Raw genomic sequence first — 20,074 nt, 5'->3', positions numbered from 1 at the left:
CACCCTGTTTTGCAGAACCTGCAGGTCTGCATGTATGAATCCATGCTGCATGGGTGGAAGGAGTTGAGAGTCTGGGTTTTACCATCATTACAGCTTTCTAATTAAGACGTAGATCACGAACTGAGTGAGAATGATGAAGCAGGAATAAGTGCTGCAGTGTTCTCTCTGCTTCTGCCACATTTCTACAGTCCTTATCTGCTTCTCTGCATTCATTTTTGTTTGATTCTTATGTGGATCAGTACGTAATTGTGGGATTTTTTGTATCATAGTCGACATTTTTGCTGTTTTCAGGCCTAAAACCAACATGGCCGCCTATAACCAAACATCACATGGCATTTTAGAGAAAGAGTCTTCTAAATATTATGTATACAACTGGGTAAAATGTAAAATTACTTATAAAGATACTGTAGTAAACCTATTGACGACTTTATATTAAATAAGTCAGAAAGCCTTGGAGTCTGTCCAGTGTTTTCTTCAGGAGGAAATGACATCATGTGGAGCAGGTCATGTGATCTGGAATTAACACACTTCCTGGAGAGGAGTTTTTGGAACGGGGAACTTAGTGGAAATGGACTTCTCGGACACAGTTACAATTTGTTATTTTGTGTTATAAAACGACACAAATGACCACAAAAACCACTGATATGAGGAGAACTGTGACTCTCCTGAAGAAAAGACTGGCCAGACTCCAAGGCTTTCTGACTTTTTTAATATAAAGTAGTCAACAGATTTACTATGATAGCTTTAGGAAAAACTTTACATTTCAATTATATTCAATTGTGTGCATGTTTCAGTACATGTGTAGAAGTCTGGATCTGTTTCAGAACCACCAGAGACTTCCCTCATAAATCTCTGCCTTATTTGTGTTTTCTTTAGTATTTCTTTGCTTCTAAATCCTCTGATGCTCTCGGTCTAAAGAGAGAAATTGGAAGTGATGGGGAAGAAAACAGGCCACGATAGCCCTGCAGTAAAAACAACCATCAGCAGTTTAGAATTCCAGTTTGCACCCGAACCTTATGGGATCCGACCGAGCCTCAAGGATTCAATTTCACTCAGAATGGATTTCTCGTTTGTTTTTGGCACTGATTTTTGTGGATTAAGATCCTAATCATTACTGAAATACATTCAAAAAAGAATATTATGAGACAAAAACACGACTATTGGCTTCATTTCAGGTAAACAGGAGAAACATTCGAAGCGTGAACACGCTCAGCTACAAAGCAAACAAACGCTGGTTCACCTGCACCGCCTGATGTCTGACACTAATCTGATGGATTCAGGTGTTCACTCTGCTGTTTCTTATGAATGATTCTGTCAGTTTAGCTCTAATCAGTCTGTACTTCTTCTGTTTTCTGACTCTGAACCGCTGCTGATCAATCGGAGCACAAAAGGAGTCGCTGCCATCAATTACCGAAGGACGTTTCTCAAAGAGCTACCCGGTGTTTCAGCTTTCTCATGGAGAAGAAAGAGACACGTGAAGGATTAGCAGGAAACACCACTGAACCGATGCAACGAAGCTCTGGAGGCAGCAGCTTTGACTGGAAAAGGACCACGTTAATTCGATCAAAACGCCCAGAAAGATCCAACAAGTGCTCCGAAGTCTGGAGAGCCTGGCACATCTGAGAGCTACTGTTTACTGGCAGGACTTGCATGCATGTGTGTGTTTCTGTGTGTGTTTCTGCACAGCACATCCAGAGAACAGAAGCCAATTAGCGTGACAACACTGTGAGGCACACGGCCACTTAGAAGCTGCCTGCTTTACGGTATTCAAGCAGCATTTCATTTCAAATAGCTGTAAGCCAGTAGACAGAGAGGCTTTTTTTTGTTGGTTGTTTGTCCTACACACCTCAGCAGACAGCCTCCAGACGAGGTCAGACCGGATGGCCAAAGGAGAAACCATGGACAAAGCAAAGGAGGCCTCCAGCAAGGCTGGGAGCTTCCCCTCGAGGCTGCAGGTCAGAGATGTTCCACTTGTTGTTTAAGCCGATGCATCTCCTTCTGGGCTAGTTTCTGCATGAATTAAACGGAAGAAAAGGCGACAGATTTTCATAATTTTGTCCTCAGCTTGCAGGCGAAAGCTAGCGGGGCAAACGGAGGGCTGACATTTGGGAACTTCGGTTGGTTATGAGGAAGTCGTGATGACACTTCAATGCACCTGGTCCGCTGGGCGACAAAAAGCCTTTTCATCAAACAGCAGCGGTGACATTTAGAATCCGTGCATACTCACATCTGTTCTGGCAGCATTTAGATTCTGACCCACAAAAATGGAAATGTTGACATATCACTTAACATTTTCCCTGTTTTAAACCAGAGCAAAAAAAAAAAAATAGTGAAGAAACCTGAAATCAAACCAGTTAATGAGGCTGAAAATATTCTTCATGTTAACCGCTCAGATGCATTTTCTTTTCCTCTTTGTGTAAGTGCGTTGTTTGAGTAAACTGAACAGCCCAGCGTGGACACCAGCAGATGAAAGAGTGTTGTTCTGCTCTGCCCAGCGCCGAGAGCGAGCACAGAAGAGCGCACTAGCATGGCCTTTGTTTTTCTATTTGTTTCCACCTTCAGGGTCTGAATGTTAATATTGGTATGTTTTTTTGTGTGTGTGTGCTCTGGAATGCATCTGAAATCACCTCTCAGAAACAACAGCCAATTGTATTATGTCACCATATTAAGCTCATTTTCAATCCTCATCCTGGGAGTAGATTAGTGCAGACAATAAACAAGGTTTGGGTGTCCTTGCTTGGGGCCACGATTGGCTCCAACTTTCCCTCTAATCTGCCTAAACAACATGCTGCTGCAATCACAGACCATGGAACTGTAGCGTCGCCTGAACAGCACAGAAAATATGTGCACCTGAAGCAGTTACAGCGCACAGCACCCAGGGGTGGACTGGGGCAAAAAATCAGCTCTGGCATTTCTGGCCCAGACCGGCCCACAACATTATCGGTTCACTGAATAAAGCGCTACTTTTTGAATGACAAAAACCTGACATAGAGGTCAGATTTTCAGAACAAAAATTCAAAAATATCCCTACAGACCTATATAAACTTGTTGACTCCGAAAAAGAAAAAATGAAAGCTGCTGCCGACCTCTCGCTTTTACAAAGTATTTTTCATGTTGGTGTTTGGCTCTTTAACCCAGTAGAAAAGCTGTATATGACCGTTTCATTTTTGACTCTTAGCATTCAAATTATGATGGACTTTTTTCCTTGTTTATGTGAATTCCAGCATCATCAGCTGCAGCATCTGTCTGTTATGTAAAACTGGAAAGCTCAACGACAGAATCCTGAGGGCAATTAAGAGACAAATATCGTGCAAGAACAGCTCTATATACAACCCTGTTAATTTCCGCTTCTTAGAATGTTTACTGACAATTATCACACCTAAAATAAGAAATAATATTCTGGACTTTTAGCAGCTAGTTCTCAGCTGTGAACCATAAACATCACAGGGTTCTGTAGACTAATCAGTCTCAATCAAAATGAGTTCTACCCAATACACAGTGAACAACAACAATCTGTACCCTTGATCTGTGGTAAAATAATCTGAAATGTTCTGTGCAGGAATGTACATTTTAAAATACAAAAAAATACAGTAAGTAGCACTCTGTACATTTAATTGTATAGGGTATTTATTTGAAAGAGTAAGTTTACAAAATTTACTCTTTCAACCACCTGGAAACTTTTGTGTTGCTCCTTGGTGACCCTACACAGCCGGTCATAATGTTTTTTGAGCAACACACCATACTATGACGTTTTTACAGTGAAGGTTCTACTATGGAACCAGTTTGACATGTTCAGGTGTTGTTTGTGTGAAAACTCAGAGATTTCAGGGATCAGAAGGTGGTTTTCAACTTTCTCTGTTAACATTTTGCTTCAACTTTAAGCTAAATTTCCTTCACTAAGCCAGCCCTCTGGACTTCCAGTAAGCTGTGTTCCTATTGGCTGTCAAGGTGGCTGCTTGGTGTTATCAAGAACGCAAAAAGGAAAAACAGGTCCAAAATCACTCAAAGTGGTCCAAAATGTCAAAAAAATATCTGAAATTACTAAATTACTAAAAAAAAAAAAGGCCCAACATGACTAGAAATTGGCCTAAAATGACTAAAAAAATGTCCAAAATGGCCAGAAGTGTTCTAAAATGATTACAATTGGTCCAAAATGACAAATAAATGGTCCAAAATTACTAAAAATTGGTTCAATATGACTAAAAAAATGGTCCAAAAACCTCTAAAAATTCATCCAAAATTCCAAACCTTAAAGATTACTTTAAAAATGGTCCTTCAGTATCTTCAGGTATCAGCTGACCTCATTCTTTGGGAACATAACGTTGGTGAACCTGACCAACCCCAGATCATAACCCTAACCCCCACAGATGGTAGACACTAGTCATGATGAGTTCATCCCTTCATCTGCCTCTCTTCTTACCCCCATCACTCTGGAACAGGGTAAACCTGGACTCATCAGACCACATGACCTTCTTCCATTGATCCACAGTCCAATCTTAACGGTACCTAGCAAACTGAAGCCTTTTTTTTCTGATTAGCCTCACTGATCAGTGGTTTTCTTAGAGCTACGTCTGTTTATTCCAAATCCTTTGAGTTCCCTTCATGTGGAAATGTTTTCCTTTCACTATTAAACAGCTGGGAGTTCCACTGGTGGTTACCTTCGATCATCTCAGAGTTTGTTCCTGAAGATGATGGTTCTCCACTATCCTTCAGGTTCTAATGATGCGTTAGACAGCTCTTAACCTGATCTTAGTAGTTTCATCTCCTTAGTTGTTTTCTTTGCTTGATATGTCTTCCAACATCGTTGTTTAAGAAATGAGAAGCACCTCACTGCATCAGCGAGGGTTAAAGAAGTTGTTGCAGCTGAAATGTATTCATCACTGCAGTAATTATCCAATGGAAGGATCTTATTTGCTGAGCTAAATCCAAGTGGAGACCTTTGTATATACACTGATCAGGTAAAGCACTATGACCGCCTGCCTAATACTGTGCTGGTCCCAATTATGTGCTCAAAAATGCTGAGAACCACTGGACATGGAGAAGAGGACCTCTCAGGACGTCGTATGGGGTCTGGACCAGAGGACCTCTAATAATAAAAAAATAAAGATGCAGACAGTAGCGTCCAGAGCTGCAGTGTCTCTGTTTAGTTGCCTTATATTGTAAAATTTGAGTGTGTGTTTAATCCTCTTCAGCCTCTCTCCTCTGAGCACTTTCTTACAAGATTGTGCTTATTTTACATCATCCTACAGCTAATTTAATGCGCATAAAGCACTTGTAATCCTATAATACAGTAGGAGACTGCTGGCAAACTCCACCCACAGTTGCTGCACCGTGTTCATGCTCCAGCATCCAGCATGAAGCCTCGTGTTCTGTGAAGGCAGGAGCGTTTAAGTCAAGCAGCTCAGCATATTTTCAGGTGAAATAGCAGCAAAGCATCAAAGAGCTATGCAAAATGTTTGTATACATGAGTTATTTGTCATGCATCATCGATGAGCTTCAACATCTTCTACATTACAGTCAGCTCAGCTCTTATCAGATTTAACAGCAGCCAGCTGAGTCAGCAGGGAGCTGCTGCCACCCAGAGGTGCAGATTTTTATTCATTTTAATCAAGCAGAAGTTGGAGTCTTCCCTGTAACATTTGTGTGCACATCTGACCTAAAACACGACTTCTTTGGGAATTTTTTTTATTTTAAAAATTGACATAACAGACTGATTTTGGGCCCTACAGTGCTGAACTTCAGTGTTTTTTCCTACAGAAAGTGTTAGAGCAAACTCCTTCAAACTGTGCTCTATGATGTTCCAAATTTAAAGCCTTGGAATGGAAAATTAGGCTCAAGAGTACATTTTTTAATTTTTATTTTAATATTTGTTTTTACCTGTGGCAAACCTTCTCCCTCTTTAAACAACAGAAAATGGACTGTCATATGATTTACAAGCTGCTGGTGTCAGTGCACCACAGTCTAGAAAAAAACACGTGTACTACTGGTATTTTTTGGAATTTCGATGTTTTTCAAGCGGCAGCATCTAATCTGTATGGTGGCATAAAACATGATCGTAGTGGAGCCAAGTGTTCCTTCTTTTTTTTCTGCTTTAAATGGAGTTTAGGTCGCATCCAGTGGAGATATTTGGAGTGAATTTTCTTCGTTATTCTGCCCCGACGGTGAAACCAGACATTTTTTAAAACTATCTGCTGCACAGATTAATAGAACATCATGGGGAAAAAAATGTAACAGGCTTTGTTGTGTTGTATTTTTTAACCAACTAAATTGAAAATAAACATTCAAATTTCTGTTGTAATGCAACACAGAGGGAGAAATTTGGATTTGTAGGGGTTCCAATCCTCCAGTCCACTTGCAGGGTGGGCATTTCTGAATCATTTTTCTCCTTCAGCATCAGTTTCCGGTTTGCAGATTTATGGCTGAATTACTTGTCATTGTGTAGAGCAGCTCTGGAGCGTTTGTGCCGAGTTTGAGGTGAGCTGGTGTTCTCCAGCTGCAGCCAGTGGGGAGGGATGAGGGAAGACTTCCTAGATCTGTGCATTCGAGAAGGAGCAACTGTGTTGAGTTACAGCTAAACCATTTTCAGGCCCGACGGCACCATTTTGATGGGAAAAGTTTCCAGATATGTAATTTTGATTCACAGAGATGAGATTAAAATATCGTCTAAACCCACATAAAGAGGAGAATTTCAAATTAAGTTTAAAGATAAATTCAATTAAAGAGCAGCAAGGGGTCATGAGACATGGAAAAATACACAATCCAGACCCAGATATCATTACATCTCTACTTGCAATTCAAACAAAAACATCTCCCCCAGCCTGTCAAATATCCATCCATCCATCCTCTATACACCGCTTTATCCTCATTAGGGTCGCGGGGGGTGCTGGAGTCTATCCCAGCTGACTTGAGCGAAGGCAGGGGACACCCTGGACAGGTCACCAGTCTGTCACAGGGCTACATATACAGACACACAATCACACTCACATTCACACCTACGGACAATTTAGAGTAACCAATTAACCTCAGCATATTTTTGGACTGTGGGAGGAAGCCGGAGTACCCGGAGAAAACCCACGCATGTACAGGGAGAACATGCAAACTCCATGCAGAAAGATCCCAGGCCCAACCCGGGATTCGAACCGGGATCTTCTTGCTGCACCTGTCAAATATGTAAACTCAAATTAAATTAAAGTGAGCAATAACAGGAGCCCATAAATTCATTAAGGAACCTAACTTCAAGTGGAGTTTTGCTGTTATTTTTTCCATTAAACAGACTTTCTTTAATCTCTCTCTCTATTGGTGAATGAAGCCAAGACACAGTTATCATTTTCTTTGCCATCAGTAGTAGAATATGGAATATGTCTTTTTTTAATGCATTACTTCCCCTGGAATAGAACCGATTATATAGAACAGTGGCTAAAGTGGCAAATCAACACTTAAAATGGATCTGATTTCTGCCTGAATCCAAAAACAGTTTCCCTTTTGGACAGTCTGAAAATATTAAAATAACTTCTCATGTGTCTGATAAAGTATTAGTCTATATTGCAACACTATGCAGCAGAGGCTTTTCATTCACAGGGAAGTTTCAGTTCAGCAGTTTAAACGTTCTATAAATTAACTGAGTGTGAATCTGACACTGAGGCAATAACGTGCTCTGAGCTGCAGTAGTAATAAAAGCACTACAAGCAGTGACCACCAGGTGTCACTCTGGGACAACATCACACAGTTTAAACATCTATGTGGCTTTTCATAAATACTACTAAAACAGGTAGGTCAGACTTTTTTCCTCAGCAACAAGCTGTATGATTTTCTCCAGCCTCTACTTTGCTTGTTTATCCAGTCTCTGTTTTCTAAAGTGTCACTAAATGTCAAAGAATAAAAAGCTGAGCCAACACCTTCAGTTAAGTACATACATTAAGGTTTCTTCTGAGTTTAAGCCTTAAATTTATGTGAACATGTCTCCTGCCATTGAACTCTTCAGTTACTATCTTTAAGCAAATTCTCTTCAGTGCTGCAGCTCTGTAATCTTTCTTCCTCTTGAACCCCAGCTACTGATACCATCATTGATAGTTTCACTTTCACAGCTTCTGGCCTCCTCTAGTGTGTCTAAACCAACATGATATGTAACACCAGTAATGTATAGTATGTTTACTGTGTGGGATGACAAACACATGCTGATTGTGTCTTGGTTTGTGTGGGTGTGTGCAGAGTTACTCCAGAGGAACTTTAACTCACGTGGGTGTACTCTGACCCTCCTTCCATACCTTCGACCACGCTGCTGCTGACAACAATCAGCTTCCTGAAGACACAAAGCTCCAGCGTACAACCTGGGCTTTCAATGCACACGAGAATAGCAGCATACAGTGTATTACCTGTCCGTTAAGCTGAACCCTTTTCTCCTTAAAAACAGCTGGAATGAAGATTTCTGAATCTACAAGGCTTTAAAAACAAACACAAAACTAACAACAAACATAATCCTATGTTACAAGATTAGACAATTATTAACAAATTTTATGGCCCCTTGCATACAGATTTTTATCTTTTTACAGATTTTTATTTTTATTGTTTATTAATTTTTACACTGCAGTTATTATATTGACCTGAGATTCACGAAAGAAAGGCTAAATGATCACATTAAAGCACTGGAAAGGCAAAACAGATAAAGCCTTGTTTACTCGTCATGATTTCTTTATTGACTTAATGATCAGTTTTTGATCTTTGAGACTGAAGCATCGCCAGGCCCTGCGGAGGGGGAAATAATTTGTCTCATCACCATTGGACAAAGAAAAAGCAAAATTGAATTTAATTGGCTAATTTTGCACTGTCCCTAATATCGACCTATTGAAATACAGGGGGCGGGGCTTGGCGCTCGACCATGGGTTTTGCGGTGACGGAGGGAGGGCTTCCAGCTCAGTGTTGTTGTCGGTTGCTGCTGCTAGGGACAGACGGAGCTGCCAAGGTCGGTGAAAGTGCTTCCCAGACCGAGACTTCGCCGCTTACCTCCTCCAGGATACCTCCCCCGAGAGACGTACCGGTGAGTTTTAACGCTCGACTAACTTTTATCCGTGTTTTGAGGAAGCTAAGTCGGGTTAACGCTTCCCCCTGGTGTCGTGCCAAATTGCGTACCCCAGACAAATCAATGACTGTCAAAACGAGTTCACATGGAACGAGCAGCCGGGGAGGAAGCGCTGACTAGCCAGCTAACGTTAGCCACTTTGGAGCGGCTGAAATTAGTTCCGTGGTGGCGTTTTATTGCTCTGCAAGTGTGATAAAGTTGTTATTTATCTCCACTCTAGTCCTATTTGGGTTTCCAGCCTCGTGTTGATGGGCTAACTTTTCCACGGTGCTGGCTAACGGGCGGTCCGGTTAGCCCCGCAAGTTTAGCCCAAAACTGGTAGCCGAATCTAGACACAGTTCACCTGAGTTTTCAGTCATCACAGCATCACAGATCTGATTTTTTTTCTCTTTGTTTTGGATTGACTGAACAAGTGGGCGAAGGAAGAGGCTTTGGGACTCTGGTTTGTCAAAAGTTACTTTAAATCACGGTGTAAATATTGTATATTGACATCTATCTATCTATCTATCTATCTATCTGTCTATCTGTCTGTCTGTCTGTCTGTCTTCATCCTCAATCACTGCCTTTTCCTCCACAGATTGACACCAGTGTTCTGTGCATTAACAGTCATTTGGTTAGAGTGAAATATGACCTTTTAAAGTGCTATTATTTGTGATTTTTTTCACTCTGTTTTTTGTTTTTGTTGTGAATGCCAGATGACAGCAGCTGCCAGTGAGTAGCTCTGTTTTGGCCCATAGGATGTTATTCAGCTATTTACTTCAAGACATGCAACAGCACCAGCACCAATATGCCGTCACCGTGGTTTGTTAAATTCAGTATTTTGAGTTGCTGCAGTGTTTAGATGTAGATGGTGGTGAACTGATGCGTCCAAGAACCAGATTAGTTTGCAGAACAGTGATTGACTGCAGCTTCAGAGGTATGTTATGCATGTCTGACCCGGGCTTTGAACTTTCCTGCCAGTGGTTTTGCAAGTTCATGTCTTCCTCCTTGTGCCGGTCACACTTCTGGTTGTATTTCATGATTTAATGTGGTCACGCTTCATCGGGTTTTAGATCTATGACTCAGGGAAGTCTGGTTTAACATAACAATATTACGAATCAAACTGCTATTGCAACATCCGACAGAAAAATCTGAAGCATCTATTTACGTCTGACACACTGTACTGTGCAGAAGCTCTAACGGAATGCAAAATAAATTTTTAATTCTTAATCTGAAACCTGCATAACCGCGGTGTCATCATGCGGGTCAAATTTGACCTGTTTTAAAGTTTGAAAATGTTGGGAAAAAATTTATTTTCACAGTGAAACTTCTGATGTCCACATTTTCAACATTTTTGGAAAATCTTTGAACGTTGTAAATAAGGACAACAGGAGGGTTAAGATCCTGGTTTTTGTAAGTTGTGAGAGGACTGTTCACTGAAATGGCGCTCTTTTGTTTGAGAGAACGTACAGCAACAGCTGCACTCACCAGCAAATGCATGCGTGTGTCCGTGCATGTGTGTGTGTGTCCGTGCACATGTGTGTGTGTGTGTGTCCTGTTTCAGTCAGCATGCTCGGCTGTAATTGCAGCATTTCTGGAATGCTGGTTGAATTCTGCAGCTCCGACATGCTGGACAATAGCTGCTGTGAATGAAGCTGATATCTCCTGGAAGAAGCTGAGATGCTTTGTATGTTCTTTGCATGTGGAAGTTTAGCCGTGGGCTTCAGCTTTACACGGCGGGGACAAGTTAGAGCACGCAGGAGTTTGTGTGGCCTCAGAAGGAAGATGCCAAGTCATCAGGATAAGCAACGAAAAGAATTACATGTGATGTGGCACTGTGGCCGGCTCTGTTTGACTTCAGAGTTTTGCTTTGTAATGTCTGGTTACGCTGCAGAAAGACGACCGTTCAGCACAATCACCACCTAAATATTTATATGCAGGAATGTTGGTTTAGTGACCTGTCAGCAGATGGTCTGGTGAAGGGTTTTATGTCCCTGCAGACTTACGAGAGTAGCCATATCCACCTGATATCTTTTGCTAAAGCGTGTGGGCTAATGTAAATGGACTAATCAGTTTGTGTTTGGGTTTCTGTGGCTCTAGTGAACCCAGGGGTGTCAAACTCATTTTAGTCCAGGTTCTGCATTCATCCCAGATCTCCAGTGATCCGGACCAGTAAAACCACAGCATAATAACCTGTAAATAACCACAACTCCTAATGGTTCCTTTGTTTTAGTGCAAAAATGTTCACATTTAAGGAATTATCTTTCTACAAAAATGAAGAAAAATTAGCTAAATGTCATCCACATTCATCCTCAGTTTATCATTTCCACATTACAACTTCCAGATCACAGAGTGTCTACAAAGGAACACAACATTTAGTCACCTGGAACTGAACCATGGAGGATTTTACTTTATGATCAAAATGACAAAAGTCAGACACAAAAAGGAAAAAAGTAATAAAAACAAGACAAAATATTACAGAAATGAGACATAAAGCAACAAAAATTAGACAAACGATAAGTAACAAAACAAAAAAGAGAAAAATTTGCCAAAGAAATGGACAAACGACACAAAACGAAACAAGAGACAAAAAATTTGACAAAAAAGTTACTAAGCGACAATAGACAAAGAACACCAGTGAGACAAAAAAGACACAAAATGACCAAAAATTAGACAAATGACTCAAAACAAAAAAGAGAAAAAATTAGACAAAAAAGTTAACAAGCAAAAAAAATATGAAAAAAAACTCAGTGAGACAAAAAGGAAATACAAAAAATGAGACAAGAGATGACAAAAGTGAGAAAAAACAACACAAGCGAGACAAAAAACACAAAACGACTCAAATGATACACAAAACAATGACTAAAGTGAAACACAAAATGACAAAAATAAGACAAAAAACACAAGTGAGACTAAAAGGAAACACGACAAAAATGAGAAACAAAACGACAAAAATGAGAAAACAGCACGACAAAAAATTAGACAAACGATAAGTAACAAAACAAAAAGAGAAAAAAATATGCCAAAAAAATGGACAAACGACAAAAAACACAAGAAATTACAGAAATGACAAAAGGAAACACAAAAATGATAAAAACAAGAATCGACTATTACAAAACAACTTGATCAGAACAACTTGTCATGGTCTAGAAATTATTTTAAATTTATAGTTTTACTAATTTACAATCTGCAGTTAATGTCTTCTCTGTAATTTTTACACTTTGAGGGCCGGATTGGACCCTCTGGAGGACCACTTTTGGACCACGGGCCTCATGTTGGACACCCCTGCTGTAAATGGTTCAGATGATGTTCTGATGCAGCTACAGGCAGAACAGTGAAAGAGCAAAAGACGTGTCAGACTTTACAGATTTGTGTTGGCAGCGTCTGAATGCACGCTTCATTCTGGCCGTTAGTCTGCAGCTCTGAAGCCTCGTAGCTTTGTTCTGTCGTCGCTCAGAATAACAGGATATGGTATCTCACACCCTGTTGAACGGTGGCATGTTTTCAGTGTGGTTTTTAACCTGCTGCTGCGTTTCAGGTTGCCAGAGGCGGGAAAGCCTTTGTGTTACGTTGCAGCGTTTCTTTTGTACTTATTTGGCTCCGAAACAAGAGCACCGAAGAAAAGACAATAACACGGGAATGCATAAATACCACTCAGTTTTATCGCTGTAAGGCAGAGAGCTGTACAGTTTTACCTGCAAATAACCAGAAGTATTTATCAGTGTCAAGTCTAAAGCAAAACTAGAAATTGAATAATGTGTCGTCTTTAGATTGAGTTGTGCTTACATGACGAAACAAATTTAGTTTCAGGTCGTTTTGGGCAAATTTAGCTCTTTTAGGAAGATTTTTTGAGTCATTTTGCACAAATTTCAGAGCATTTTAAGCCATTTCTGACTACTTTTGGACAAGTTTCAGGCCATTTGGGGCAAATTTAACTCTTTCAGGAATATTTTTGAGTCATTTTAGACAGGTTTCAAGTAATTTTGGACAAATTTCAGAGCATTTTAAGCCATTTTTGACTACTTTTGGACAAGTTTCAAGCCATTTGGGGCAAATTTAACTCTTTCAGGAATATTTTTGAGTCATTTTGAACAAATTTCCGAGCATTTTAAGCCATTTCTGACTACTTTTGGACAAGTTTCAAGCCATTTGGGGCAAATTTAAGTCTTTCAGGAATATTTTTGAGTCATTTTAGACAGGTTTCAAGTAATTTTGGACAAATTTCAGAGCATTTTAAGCCATTTTTGACTACTTTGGACAAATTCCAAGTCATCTTGGGCAAATGCATATTTATTTTCAGGATAGGATTTTTCCTGTTAGCAGAGTTTCCTGTTTTTCTGACCTTATACTTACCTCAGGTAGCCTTTTGGGACATACATGCATACATTTGTACAAAGAGGAGTTTATTACAGGCTCATATAAAATCAACAGTAATGATAATAATATTAAAGCAAACAGAGCTCTGGTATCAGAATAGTATTGGTATCAGCAGAAGTCCAGATTCAGGATCGACAGTGAAATAAAATGTGGATCTCTAATTCCAACAAGGCGTCCAGCGACTGAAATGTGCTTCTTTAAGCTGTTTGACTAAAGTTAAAATGCAGGTTTTAATGTGCAGTTTAGCTGCTTTTGAACTCCAAATAAACCGCTTGCAGCAGCATTTTTTGTTTGTTAGAGTCTCGCTATGAATCACAAGTTCCTTTGTGATACTACAGGAGAGATCTCAGAGGATTTCCTTCCAGCGCTGCCCCGGTGCCAAGTCTAATATCTGCTGGGTTTCAGCTGAACAAGCAGTTGGAAGCGTTCTCCTGTCGTTATTTCTGAGGTTCTGAGGACTTTGTTTGGCACGTTTGATCACACGTTTGCATGGATGTCAGATTTTGGTCGGAATTAAAGCTCGTTCAGCCGGTTGCAGGATTCAGATGTTGTAATTTTGAGGCTAAAGCAGGTATGGAAGCTGATGAATTGTTTTTATTGTATTTTTCTGCTGCTTGTTAAAGTCATGATTTCATTCAGACAGAACAAAATGAGCAAGATGTCCCTCAGTTCTTCAGCTTCTGGCTCTTATCGCTGGGCTCTCCTCCCGTTATCGACAGCTAATCATCCAGTTACTGAGGACCAGCAGCCACTGCTGACTCAGCCAACGCTGCCATCTGGGCTGGAACAGAAACACAACAGACTGCTCAGATGCTCAGCTAACAGATTGTGTGTTTGTAGAAGACAGAAAGAGAGGGAACCGATGGGAAAGTGTGAAGAGAAATCAGATCTTAAAGCATGCCTTGACACCTCGTTGGATGGAGCAGGGAGGGTTTACCGACGCAAACGATTACCATGCAGGAACAGGATTCTCTGTGTTAGACCATGCTCTACGTTTGTCAATAAAAAAAAGAAGGCAGTGAGAAGGGACCAGTGAGACACAACCTACTAAAAATGAGGCTGCGATCTTAAAAAATGAGGCTACAACCAACCAAAATCTGACACCAAAATGACCAGAATTGGGATGCAAAATGAGCATATAAACTTGGAAGAGAGGAGACCCAAATTGAGCACAACCTACCCTTAAAAATCGTGAAAAAAAACAAACCAAAAATGAAACACAAAAATGAGCCCAAAATGACATGCAACGCTTCAAAAACTGAGAATGTAAAACTAACCAAAATGAGGCACAACCAACTAAAAATGAGCTGGAAACGATCAAAAATGAGGCTCCAGCAACCAAAATCTGACACAAAGTGACCAAAACAGAAGCAAAACGACTAAAATGAAGCAGAAAAATTGAAAAATGAGACAAAACCAACTAAAAATAAGCTGGAAACGATCAAAAATGAGGCTACAACAACCAATATCTGACACAAAATGACCAAAATGGATGCAAAACGACTAACATCAGGCAGAAAACTTGAAAAATGAGACAAAACCTACTAAAAATGAGCTGGAAACGATCAAAAATTAGACAAAACTGACTAAAAATGAGCTGGAAATGATCAAAAATGAGGCTCCAGCAACCAATATCTGACACAAAATGACCAAAACAGAAGCAAAACGACTAAAATGAGGCAGAAAACTTGAAAAATGAGACAAAACCTACTAAAGATGAGCTGGAAACGATCAAAAATGAGGCTACAACAACCAATATCTGACACAAAATGACCAAAACAGAAGCCAAACAACCACCCCTGCTGTATGATATTCTTAAACTCACTAATGGATGTGAATGTTTTTAGTTTAAGTTTTTTGCAGATTGCTCTCTGACCGTGGTGCATGATGGGAGAACGCTCCATGGCCAGTGAATAAAGATTATAAATTTATCCGGTAATTAAGGCTCCTCTCTGACACAAGGAGCCTTTTCATGCTCGCAGTTTGACCAAGTGGGATTAATGAATCTGAGCACAGCTTATTCTCTGAAAAGCTCAAAATGTTTTAAGACTTAAGCAGGAATTCTGTTCTCAGGCCTCCTGTTTTTATTCCTCTCAGAGACTCGGTTGTTTGTGTGTCGCAGTGAAACACCAGCTCCCAGTTCCTGTTTTACTGAACGTTTATCTGTCTGTGAGAAGCAGCGTTTGTACGACTGCTGCCTCATGACCCTGCACACTTCCCACTCACGTTTCACTTTTTATGCTCACATCCTGTCAGCGGGACGGCAGCTCTCTGTACGGCTGTTTGCCAGCCAGGCCCAGTGCACTCTCACTTATTGTTGTTTAGACGCCCTGCTCAGTAATGGTCACTTCTGTCGGGTTTATAGCCTCTCTGCTGTTGTTTTATTACTGTTTTCTGTGGTTTGTCTGGTGTGTTGTGATGTGTTTTACTCAAATAACAACACAAACCGAGAGTGTCAAACTCATTTTATTTCCACATCCAGTCCAGTCTGATCTCCAGTGAGCCGGACCAGTAAAACCACAGCAGAATAACCTGTAAATGACCACAACTCCTAATGGTTCCTTTTAGTGCAAAAATGTTCACATTTAATTCAGACAAAATATTAGAGAAACAAGACGAAATGGAAAAAAGTGAGGCACAAAACAACAAAAATGACAAAAAAGGAACAAAACAACAAAAAATGACAAAAAACACAGGCAAGACAAAAAGGAAATACAAAATGACAAAAATGAGAAACAAAACAAAAACACGAGACAAACGACAAAAGTCAGACAAAAAAGAAAACGCACTTTAAAAACAAGACTAAAATATGATCAAAATGACTAAAAAGCAGCAAAATATTACAAAATATTACAAAAATGAGACAGAAAATGACAAAAATAAGACACAAAACAACTAAAAATGTGATCAAAATGACTAAAAAGACAAAAAACAGCAAAAACAAGACAAAATATTACAAAAATGAGACACAAAATGACAAAAATGAGACACAAAATGACAAAAATAAGACACAAAACAACTAAAAATGTGATCAAAATGACTAAAAAAGACAAAAAACAGCAAAAACAAGACAAAATATTACAAAAATGAGACACAAAATGACAAAATGAGACACAAAATGACAAACATAAGACACAAAATGGCAAAAATAAGACACAAAACAACTAAAAATGTGATCAAAATGACTAAAAAAGACAGGAAACAGCAAAAACAAGACAAAATATTACAAAAATGAGCAACAAAATGACAAAAAAAGAGACAAACAACATGAAACAAAACAAAGACAAAAAAAGTCACCGCTTTAGCCCCTGGGCCACATGTTGGACACTCCTGGTCTAGCGCTGTGCTCAGTACCGGTCAGTTCTATCGGGTTTTCAGCCTCTCAGCTGCTACTTTATGACTGTTTTCTGTGCTTTGTTTGGTGTGTTATGATGGTGTTTTGCTCCTGTAACAGCATTGACTCTTCAGATTTATCCTTAAAGTTGTTTAATTCTTATCTGCTCTCATTGTCCCATCACTTTGTCCTCCTGTTTTGATTCATCATGTCAGATAAATAACCTGTTGTTTTTTGTACAATGGGCTCATTTAAAATGCACACACCATATGCCCCGATGATTTTGTGCAAACTACTTTCAGCAACAAGCTTCCTTTCTTTGGCAGTGTATTTATGCACAAATGCCCAAAGCCTCATACTTTCTGGGCCACTGGAAAATTGGAAAGCCTCGGAAAATGTGTCGCAGTGCAAAGCTAGGTTGGAAGTTATGAAACTGCGAGATAAAAAGAAGTCGAGCTGGATTATCCGTTTCTGTCACGGCACTAGATCTGTACATCAGCAGCTGTGGGGATGTTTTCCTGATCAGTTTCACCGAATGATTGCCTTTTAACAAACTGAAATGATGTCGTGCTTCTGCTCAGTGAAATTACCCACAAATCACTGTTCTTTAAGCTGGTTTAAAAGCTTTGAGACGTTTGTGATGCACATAAACAGCAATATGCATTAATGTATAAAACTTCCTGATGTTTACCCTCGACAGGAATGAGCCGGCAGTGCCAGCCCTCTTCTGTTTTTCTGCATTTCCACAGCTGGCAGAGTGATCTTGGCCTCCGCCCGACTAACTTTTTGCAATTCAGCAGCGAACTCACTGATCCCAGCAGGTGCAGGAATCCAGCATTTACAGCTGTTTATCGTCTGCGAGGGTGAAATATTAGGATGCTACTGAAGGAGGACAGCCGTCACACTTTAGTGAGGCAAGGCTGCTAAAGAACAGAAGAACAGGGAACAGCTTGGGCAGGACTGACTGGGTGGAACTGATTTACTGTGTGACACAGAATGGTGGCTTAAACCCTGTAGGACCCAAATACAGGAAAAATAAACAAAAATACAGAAAAGGAAAAAAAATACAATGTAGAAAAAAGTTAGCAAACCCCCCCAAAAAATCTAAATAATAATAATAAAATGGTTATTTATAAACCCCCAATATAGAAGAAAATTACCAAAGAAAAATATATGATAAAACATGTAGAAATGACAAAAAATTAGCAAAATATAACCTGAACCCCAAATAGAAAAAAATAAGCACCCCCAAAAAACTAAATGTTAATAATAAAATTATTATATAAAACCCATATATAGAAGAAAATTAGCAAAAAACATAAAAGGAAAAATAAAACTAATTTAAAAAAAATTAAAAGAAATTAACAAATATATGTATATATATTTATATAACCTAAATACAGACAATTAGCAGAAAATAAAATAAACTAAAAATATAAATAATATATCATCTCAAGTATAGAAAGAAAATGACCAAAGATAAACTAAAAATTAAAATCATAATAAGAAGAAGAAGAAAAATACAATATATAAACCAAATATAGAAGAAAAATTACCAAAAACAACAATATAAATATATATATATATATAATATAATATATATATATATATGATATATGATAAAACAATGTAGAAAATGAACAAAAAATTATAGACCTGAACCCAAATGGAAAAAATAAGCAACCCCCCCAAAAAATCTTAAATGTAAAAGTAAAATTATTATATAAAAACCCATATATAGAAGAAACTAGCAAAAAATTAAAAAATATATAATAAAACAAATGTAGAAAAAATGAGCAAAATAAAATTAAACTGAATATATATATATAAAACCTAAAGAAAATGAGCTGTGCAGAAAAGAATATCTAATAGAAAATAATGTTTAAAAAAATCAAACTGATGTATTTCTGCAGCAGTGCCTTTTCCAGGTTTAAACCTGATCCTGATTACTGTGTTGGGATTGTGGTGATTAATGTTGTTTATAGTCCTGATAATTGATTGTGTAATATTGTGGGGTCAGGAGGGTGTTGCAGGAAAGAAAAAAGTCTTGTTTTAGTTACTTACTGCCATCCTCTCAAAAGTTTACATGATGTATAAACTGTATGTGAAAGTATAGATTATAATTTAAAACAGTTCCTGAAACCAGTCATGTCTGCATGTTACATATCACTGTTATCACTTCATGTGGTCAGAGTTCCTTTTCTCTGATGCTGTTCTGCTTTAGTGTAACAGGCAGGAGTACAGGATTTACAGCGAGCACACAGAGCAGACAGGAGATAAAATCATGTCAGTCTGCAGTAAGCAGTGCTGTCTGATGACTGGAGAGCAGAAGCGTCGGTCTGTAGGGGTCAGGATCATCTGAGAACGTGGAGCTGATGTTTATGGAAAGCCCTAAATAGGTTTGTTTTCATAAGGAACACCCCTGTGCCCACTCAGTGTTGGTACAGCCTGTTTTACAGAAATTACTGGTTTCTCTAAGCTGTGAAAAACATTCTGAGCGGGAGGGCTCATTTTAGGTCTAGATACTATAAACACAAACTCATATCACAGTATGGGCTGATGAAAAGCTATTTTATGGATAAGATTTAGAATCCAGCTCCTGACTTTATAAATTTATTTATTCGCTAAAGTTGCTCTATATGGATCCAGCTAGAATAGTCATTTACCACATTAACAATGGTCTTGCACTGGGATTTATCATTCATTTAATGTTCTCTTCATAGATTAAAATGCTTTTCTTTCAAAAATAAGGACATTTCTAAGTGATCCCACACTTTGTGAACGGTTTGTTTGCACGTTTAATTTCAAGATTCAAGAGGTCTATATTGTCGTTTGCACAGATAACTAGACAGTTGTATGATCATATTTTCACTGATTCTCTGTAACCAAATGGACAAAATGCAGTAAAACTACAGCAGTTTAAATAAAATAGCCATTAAACAGACAACAGCAGTGCACTGTGTTATACACAGAGTTTTGGTTGAAGGAAAGTGGCCGTGGTAAAGGGATTAAAAAGCGCTACCTGCATGAGGTAAACCGTTTTACGTTATGTGTGTGGTATAGTCCAGTTAATGAATCTTTAAGGAACAACACCAGCGATGAATATTGAGTCCCTGTCTCCTCAGAGTGATGGAGAACGAGGATTCTCAGTGTAGTTTCTTTGTCATTCAGCCTCCAGTGATGCGTGACAACATTTTATGGCGGGGAAACCCCAGCTTATGGAGAACGATAATACTCTAGTCAACAAAAACAATCCGGCGTGGAAACCCATCAGACTCGCTGTGTTTGCTTTACACTTGGCTTTCTGT

The 20,074-nt window shown here is 39.1% G+C and overlaps 1 protein-coding gene across 4 annotated transcripts in view; it reads left to right on the top strand.

The window, feature by feature from the left end:
* Positions 1-8,892: 8,892 nt before the first annotated feature.
* fam49a (family with sequence similarity 49 member A) overlaps positions 8,893-20,074 on the top strand; it is a 56,405-nt gene continuing 45,223 nt past the window's right edge. For 2 of the 4 annotated variants that reach the window (XM_022193064.2, XM_022193068.2), the window contains exon 1: positions 8,893-9,034. The gene's annotated coding sequence lies outside the window, so the exon portion shown is untranslated. Of the gene's footprint in view, positions 9,035-9,190; positions 9,519-20,074 lie in introns of those variants that run through there. The other 2 variants (XM_051936612.1, XM_051936610.1) reach the window with 2 other exon arrangements.

This window comes from Acanthochromis polyacanthus, chromosome 16 (genome assembly GCF_021347895.1).
Source record: "Acanthochromis polyacanthus isolate Apoly-LR-REF ecotype Palm Island chromosome 16, KAUST_Apoly_ChrSc, whole genome shotgun sequence".
Classification (NCBI taxonomy): domain Eukaryota; kingdom Metazoa; phylum Chordata; class Actinopteri; family Pomacentridae; genus Acanthochromis; species Acanthochromis polyacanthus.
This window is presented reverse-complemented; position numbering and strand designations above follow the sequence as displayed.